This window comes from Lichenostomus cassidix, chromosome 1Aa, assembly GCF_008360975.1.
Source record: "Lichenostomus cassidix isolate B80296 chromosome 1Aa, HeHo_3.0, whole genome shotgun sequence".
Lineage (NCBI taxonomy): Eukaryota > Metazoa > Chordata > Aves > Passeriformes > Meliphagidae > Lichenostomus > Lichenostomus cassidix.
The window spans coordinates 54,950,335-54,959,338 of NC_139480.1; positions in this window are offsets into that span (position 1 = coordinate 54,950,335).

The following is a 9,004-nucleotide window of genomic DNA, read 5'->3' on the forward strand; positions in this document are numbered from 1 at the left end:
GAACTGTGCTGAAATCACCCAAGGGAACAATTACAAGTACAAACCCAGCAATGCCCCAGGTGAATCTGCAAGAAGAGTGCTTTGTAGGGGGACACTAAAGCCTCTGTATTCTGTGCTAATGTGGGAGGAGAGCAAATCTACAGCTGCCATTGGCACTCTGCTGCATTGCAGAATTACATCTCCTGTGCATCATTACTTGGGGATGAATATTCAGCTATAGAGAAGACAGCTGGGTGGGCTATTGTGAGACAGGAAATCCTATAGATAGCACAAAGCTCAATTCCACGTGCCATTTTCTCCAAAAACCTTCTAAAGTCAAGTCACAGTAGGAACTCAGACTCACTGTCAATCTGATGAGATTTAAATATAAACAGCAATTGATGTAACAGCAGTGCAGCGCCAATGTGTGCACAAGTTCTTATTTTCTTCAGACGATCACAGATCAGCTCCATATGCTGGTTTTCTAGTCAGCAGCTGTGTCCCAGCTATTGATTAAATTTTAATTAATCAAGCTGAAAAAGGGTGTCACTGCTTGCAAGTTCAGCTTCTCAGACTCAAGTTTGGTTCTTCGTGCTTATTTTGCTTTTCAGGAAGAACTACCAACAAAATCATCACTTTGAGGCTGCAGCAGCATTCCTTGTCAGGCAAGGAGAGCTAGCAGCAGGAGACAACCAGCTTCTCCAGGCCTTGAAATCCAGCCACTCCAATGTTCTCTGATATTGCTCGTTATTGTTTTATCTTAAAGGTACACCAATTCATTAACAAAGTGGCAAGAACTTTCTATCCCATGCTTGAGCTACAGTACAAGCTATTTCTGTGCCTTGCTCAGAAATGCAGCCTCAGCTTGACAACAATTACATTTGGCAATTATTAACTCTCCATCTGTGCAGCCTTCCCAGGTAGGAGAAGCCTTCCCTCAGCTTTGAGCACTTTATGATTGTCCTTCCTGTAACAGTGAAGTGATTCTTCTCAAGGAAAGGCCTTTGAAGTGTGGAGTGTTTTGAGCTGTGTTTTCACAGGTGGGAAACAGAGACAACAGCATGAAGTGAAGTCCAAAGGTCACCCAGGATGCAAAGCTGAAACATTAAACAGAGAGATCCCAAGCACCAGGTTTGTTGTGTAAAATGCACCATGGCTGAACTCAGCATCCTCATATATGTGATGTAAGGGAGAATAAAAACAGCAGTGCAAAGAGCTCCCTCCAGTTTTCCTTTCTTTCCTGGGTTTCCAAAAGCACCTGCACCAACACCCCATCCTTGAATGCAAAGTGTGCCTAAGGAGCCTGCTCCTGCTCCTTGAGAGGCTGAGGAACAGCTCTCAGCAGCCATTGTGAGGCAAATGATGTTGTAGACACTGCTGTTCAACCACTGAAGTTCATCCATCTCCCCAGCCACCGCCAAGAACAGAAGCCACTACAGTCACAACAGTTCACTCACACCCCATACCCAAAATCATGGGATTTTATGAGCAATAGAGCTTTACATGGTTGTTCATTTCAGCCTTATCATGCCAATGAAAATTTTATGAGCAAATAGATTTTTGACTTTAGCTCTAGGGTCCCGACTGGTTTTCAAACAAAAATCTGAGGAATCACAGTCCCAAGAGTTTTCCTAGCTTGTTTTGTCTGGGCTCAGCATTTTTCTCTCCTGCCAGCACTCAGAAGCACTGGTGGCAGGGATCCCCCTTTACCTGGACAGTCTCAGAATCAAGAATTACAAATTACTCCTCTGCACAGCACCCTTTGACTACCAACCTGCTACATAAATGAGGATCCAAACCAAGTTATTTCAGCATTAGTAACAGATCAAGAAGAAAAAACCTTCCTTTCCCAAGCTCTGGGTAAACCCCACATCACTGGGATTCGCTGAGCTCCACATAGCAGTAACACCCATGCTGTCTTAGCAGGGGTTCAGATTTGATGGCCTAATTCCTATTCTCAGCATTAAACTCATTTAAGGGATGTAATTCTGCCACAGCACTGACAAATCACCCCAAACGAAAGCCCAGATAATGAGATTTTGCAGATTAAGTCAGTCCCACTCCAGGTTTCTCATTATGAAGACTTAAGCAGAAACCTATTGGAATCCTCCTTATTTCAGAAGGCAGATGAGGTGAGGCACTGAGTTGCCACTGTTGCACCACAGTGAGACTGGGGGTAGGACATGAAAGTGTCACTCTTGTTGAGTACATGCCTGTCTTAATCTGGACTCATCTTCACCCCAAGACTTGCTGCACATGGAATAACACTGCAAGTGATTGGAGAGCAGATATTTCTCAAGTGTCAGAGGGTCAGGCCCTCACTTCTCATGGAGCTGTGGCCAGAGGCAGCACCTCACTCCATAAAACACTGCAAACACAAGCCAAGGGAGAGTGCTAAACTCACTCCTTTCCCACAGAAAGGCTTGAGGAGCAATCCCAGCTGGGCGACTCCAAACCCAACCGGCAATTAGTCTGAACTTTCCTCACGATTCACATGTACGTAAAGATCTCACCTATTTGGAAAAAAAACACCAACTTCAGCAGCCAGTGATCAGTTTTCATTCTGTGGAGAGCCTCATTCCTCCTTATGAACAGGAGTGTGCTCCTCTCCTCAGTCTCCTTCTAGCCCCAGGAATCTTCCCCTTATCCCTACACATGGGGACAGTTTCGTTTCAGTTTGTGGGCTTTGGGAAAGTAAACTCATCACTAAAAACACACAGCAATCGTAAGAATAGCTGTGACAAACAAAACCAATAGGCAAAGTTACAAATCTGGAAGCAGTGTCCCAGATTTCCAGAGGGGGAGTCACATCTGCTCAGTAAAGTTTGCAGCTATTTCTGTGTGGCTTTGCTTAAGCGAAACGATGGCTGAATCCACATGTTTATCCTGGCTTTGCTCTTCAGCCAAGTTTCCTATTTCCAGAGTAGAAGCTCTGTGCAGCTCATCATTCATATTTGTCCTGGAATTTCAGCAAAAGGCCCTTGAACTCCCAAGTGCTGTCTCTGATGCAGAAAGAACTCAGCAATTCTTCAGTGTTTACACATTCTTAAGAAAATGTTACTAACATTTTCCTAATGTTAATGATCCTGTGTGTTTCTTGGAGAAATAGTTCAGCTAAAAGTGTTGTGTTAAAAATCAAAGTAGGTTTCAAATTGAGGTGCAGATCACTTCTATTTAAGTTTTAACTAGAATTTTATTAATATCTCAATATGGTTAAGATGCTGCAAACATTTGCTAAAAAGTGATTAATATTCTTTGCCTGCGACTCCATCTATTTTTCTTATTTTGTCTTTTTTTACTTTCAGTGCAGAATTACTGTGCTGCCACGAGTTTCCACTTAACCACCAACTAAAGCAGCAATTTAATTGTGGAGTTTAGCTCTACCTTGTACACTGCAAGTGCAAATATTTATTTAAACATGGGGATAATTCTAAACAGAGCTAGTCCAGAAAAAAAAGCTATTTATGTTAAAATATCTACCAGATTAAGCTTCTAGGCAGTGTTTACACCACACTGAGAGTGCTGCATGGAGAATCCCAAGCTGGATCTGGAGGTAGGTGGTGGAAGAGAAGCCAATTAGGTAGGTCTGGTGGGCTTTGCTCCTTGTAACTGGATTATTTCTGGGATTCACTGCTGGGCTGTACTGTGCCAGACACAAACAGCCTGGTTTGAACCAGCCCTGGGCTTTCTCAAGCCCATGCTGCAAAGTATTATCACAAAATTAAGTGGCATCAGTGAAGCAGGGGTCCTTCTGCAAGAAAACGCTCCATCGTTTAAAAAATAACAACAGCCTTCCATTCACAGCAGGTAATTTTCAAGTGCTTGTTTATAAAAAATATTGGTTACATAATTTCATTGTTTTCACACCAACTTCTTGTCCAAAAGCTGGTTTTGAATCTGACTTGTTCTCTATGCCTTGAGTGCTCTATGTGAGCATTGCTGCATTTTTTTTGATACTTCATTATTACCAGCTGTATATGGCTTTAATCTCTCAGTTCCTAAGGAGCTCAACATTTAGAAAGTTTGTATTATTAAGAGATGCATGACTGTGCCTACAAGTGACAAAGCAAGTTCTGTTACAATGATCTCATCTGCAGTCTGTGTGAATTAAATATATATTGATTTATGTATCTAAATGCCCATAAATCTGTGCAATGATAACCACTGAGGAAGAAAAAGGAAAGAAATACAGCCTGCCTGCAGAGAGGATTTATCCCCAGCCCATTTTTCTACCTTGAACTTCAGTTTTAACAGCCACCTTGCAATTAATATTGATCTTGGCCATGCTGAAGGCAAAGATTCTCACTGACTGAGTTTGCACTCAGTTTTTGTTAGTATAAATCAATTACAATGTTAAAGTTCTCTAGGGACATACTAAAAATCCTGAAAATTCTAGTCTACATTCTCACTGAAACTCAGCTTTCAGAAGAAACAAAAGCTCCTACTCCATTTGAATTTGAAGGGTTGGAAGATTTTTCCCAGGTTGTTTAATGACAAGGAAATGTTTGATCATTCCTTGGTGTACACAAGATTAAACTGGGCATTTCACAGAATTACAGATAACAGTGCCATGAAATTCTTTGCCTATTAGTGACCAAATGAAATTATCTATGAAGGCCTGATCATCTGGGGGAAAAAAGACAATCTGGCCATCCCACACCCATTTCTGGAACCTATTCTTAGAGCTAATTCTTAGAATCATAGAATCATTTAGGTTAGATCTAATAAAGTTAGATCTTGATTTCCTTCAAGATCACTGAGTCCAACTGTAAACCCAACTCTGCCAAGTCCACCATGTGCCTAAGTGCCACATCCAGAGGTACAAAATGGACTGGATTAGGACCAGAATTACCAGAATCAGTAAATACTTGGTTTAAATGCAGCAAAGATGGAGAGAGAGAAGAACAAACAATCCATCTTCTTTTGCTTTATCCCAAAGGAGCTGAGGGAGAAGCATGGGATAGAATTGTACTTTAGATTATTTCTATAGTTGTCCTGACTTTGTGCCACTCCCCACCCCCCATTTTTTTGTAAAAAACCGTATTTTTCTTGCAGCTGCATCTGGTGTTTCACTCCATTTGATCTTTCTGTTTATCTGCAAACTCCCACAACATGGGAGTGTTTCCCATGGCTCTCTACCAAAGCAACTGTAAGAATCCTGCAGTAATGACCTTTGATTTCTGAGATACACAACACGTGTCTCTACACTGGAAACTTCACATTCCTTACAGAACTTGGATACAAAATATATAAAAATCACCACAGTAGACTAAATACTTTGTTTTGGTTTTTTTAAAGACAATCTAGGAGCAGGCAGTAAATTGCTGTAATGAACCACAAGCGAGACAGGTCTGAAAACTGCTGTGATTTAAAAAGTTTTAAAGCTGGGGCTTCATAAAGGGGCACTGTCATAAAACCTAGGTGGTCATGAGTACCATGAGTACCTAAGTGGTCATGAGATAAAAGGTAAGGAACAACTCTTTGCTGCCTCCTCCAGCTCCAGAATCCACAAATCAAGCAGTAATCTGCAAATGACACTACCAGGAGCCCCAAAGAGAAGCAGCTCTTGCTGCAACAATTTCTTGAGGAGTCAGCTTGTGTCCATTGCTGCCCACAGCAGAATGGCTTCCTGAACACAAATCCCATGGGGAATGAAGTGCAGGCAGCCCAGAGCTCTTCAGAGCAAATCTTTAGAGCTGATGGTGTCTTGCTGAAACAACACTAAGCTCAGCTGCATTTTTGTTTGTTGAGAGATTTATCAACTCTTCAATGATAATGAAAACATATCTGAGACTGGAACTGCATTTGCAGATTTTCTTTTTTTTTCAGGTATTCTTAAAGATCTGGCAAATCAACTGTATATAAAGCACAAGGGACGTGGAAGAGCAGACACTGATCTTTTCTCTCTGGTGACAAGTGACAAGACCCAAGGGAATGGGGCTGTGCATATATCTGGAAGGGACAGAATGAATGTTTTGGGAGAAAAATTAGGAACTCAGTAGTGGACAGGTAAGGAAGATTTTGGAGGCAAAACTTGACAAAATCTCTGGGGTAGAGAATGAGCACTCTGAGGGAAAAAGGTGATGAGTAGTGGACATGTAGGGAAAATTGTGGGGGTAAATCTTGAGAAAAGCTCCATGGCATTAAATAAATACTTTGAAGTTAAAATGAGGGAATCAGTGGTGGAAAAAAGCAGGGGAATTTTTTTCTTGCTAGACTGTGGTGGGCAAACTCTGTCAGTGGGCAGAGAACTCTGACCTTGGCAGGATGGGTTTGTGAGTATTTAATCAATCCTACCTCCTTTTTAATGAGTTGTTTTAAGTCATAAGCAGGGACCACTTTTAGCCAGCTTTAGTTGGGGTCTTCCCATATTTCTGAGCTTCACTTGGGCTGGGAACATAACATTCCCGAGGAATTGTCTGGTAACATCTCCACGTTTGACAGCTGATCGTTGTGCTGAAAGGATCCCCCTGCCTTCCCTTCAGGCAATTCCAAGGCCCACTGCTCCCATCTGGGAACAGTCCCCAGTCTGGATCTTCTCTTGGAGTATCCCCCCAGTCTTCCCTGCTGGGATCCTGCTTAGGAATCCATGAGGTACAAATTCAGCAATTGATTCTTCTAACCCCTGCCCAGTTCTAATTCCAAAGGATTTGGTGTCTGCCTTACCCGCCTGGAGTCTGCTTCCAACTCTGTTCTTACTGCTTCTGCTGCTTTCCATTGCCCAGGAATTCCACCAACTGGATGACAGTGTTTTCCACCTCCTCCAGGATTCCCTCTGTTGGGTTTGATTGCTGGAAAAATATCAAAACCTGGGCCTCCAGGGCTTTACTATCAGGAATTACCTCTCTGGATTTGTTCATTTCCAAATATTATCTCTTCCCAACAAAGCACTGGGCATCCAAGCAATATAGAAATGGATATGCTAACCACTGTTCACCCCTCTGGAATGTCAGAGCATGGAAAAATGGGCAGTTTGAGCTTTTCCTGGTGGTACCTGTGAGGTGTAGTTTACCTAAGAGCCCCTTCCCATGTGTTTCCCTGGATCCACCAAAAATCCACCTGTTCATTCCCCAGCTGCTTCCTCCCTCTTTTCCTTGATCCCACAGAATTTTAACAGGCGAATATTCCCCTCTGGAATAGCACCTTTCATTCCAAACATAATAACAAATTAATCATTTCCTTTGACCTTCATTATTAGAATTCCACCGGGAGCTGAGGAATGGAAAACGATCCTCTCCTGGCCCCTGCTGGATTCCTGGAGCAGCGGGTTTTTTCCCCTCTTTCCCCTGCGGTGCCTCCCTGCCCCGTTTTAGGCTTTGTTCCACAGCTTTTGCTTCCAATCACTGGATCCTTTCCCTCACTCCAGGAGTTCCCAGCAGTTCCACACCTTTTCTCCCATCCTGCTCATTTCTCCAAGAATGGATCTCTGCATTTCAACTCCCTCCTCTTTTCTGGACAATTCCCACCAATCCAGACCTAAAGCTGACACAAGGACCATTCAGTGCCCACAAGTCCAAATCCAGACCTTGCCATCCCTAAACCAGCGACTCCAAACACAGGATCCCAGACAATTTGCATTCATTAAAACCTAGCATTTAGGACATACCGAATACTTCAAAATTCCCAAGAAACATTCCATGGGGATGTTCAACTCCCAGGGGTTTTTGCTTTGAACTCACATGGATTTGGGGATCACAGGATTTCCCTGAAAAAACCTGTGTGGTGCTTGCTGAAATCCCCAGTCTCATGAATCCATGGCATGTTAAAAGCTTAGTCCAACCTTGGCCACCATAAATTTTTGCCAAATATTCCCCAAATCCTCAGAAAAACAGAACCCTCTGGCACTGCATTTTTAGTGCTGGAAAGCCAGGAATTACCTCATTCCCAGTGCTGGGCTCTGGATATGGCTGAGAAAATCCCAGCCTCCACACAGACCCTGATTCCAAACATTTTAGCAAACAAAAATTAATGTTCTCTGCTTCTTTAGGACATCATTCTCTTTCCTTAATTAACATTCTGTCTCCTGCTGGGGTTGGATTTTCCCTTTCCATGCTTATTAGTCCCTACTTTTAGAGGTTTTAATTACCTTTTTTCCCTAGGAGGGATTTTTTCAACACACCTACTGAGAACTTGGAAGTCTTCTTTATCTGCTGGTTTCTGGAAAAACACCCTGTGATGCGTAAAATTCCACATCCCAGATGTCCAACTTCAACAATACATCCTTCTCCTGCAGAAACTCCAAAACTCAGCAGAGTTTCTCTCCACTTCCCAGAGAAACTTCTCAAGGGAATTCCATCCTGCAGGAAATGCCAAATCTCAAAGGAATTCTGTGTCTGTAACATCAAGCGCAACCACTTCAAACCCAAGTCCTTGGAGTGGGGCTTTCCCAAGAGTAAATCCAGATGTGACATGGAGGAAAAGCCTCAGCAAGGATTTCCAGCCTTGACCCCACAGCTTTTGGAAAAGCTTAGCAGGCAAACAGTATCAAATTTCTATCAGATTTGTATCAAATGTGGTGTTTCTATCTGGGAGCACTCAGTTCCCTGGGTGTCAAAGTCCTTGAAGTAGCAAAACTGAGCAGTTTTTGAGAATTCCAAGTGTTGTGTCCTTAAGATGCTTAATACAATATTTAAATAATTAATATTGAACTGAGACAATATAAAGTAGATTTGTTAGAGTGGCAGAAATATTTTTTCACCTCGAAGTGTATGGGGATGATCAACATTCCTTATGTCAGAATTAACTGATTTTCCTTCTTTTCCTTTTTTTTTCTTTCTTGATTGTGGAAAATTGGGGTGAGTTTGGGAGTATTTAATCAATCCTACCTCCTTTTGAAGGAGTTGTTTTAATTAGTCATAAGCAGGGACCACTTTAAGCCAGCTTTAGGGAAGTTTCTTTTTCACAGATTTCTTCTTGTTTTGATCGTGAAATCGCCAAAACCTCAAGTTTGCTAAATTAACCCTGAAAAGCTTCAATGTACAAATCCTGAGGGAATTGGGGATTGCAAATCTGGGATCTTAATGGC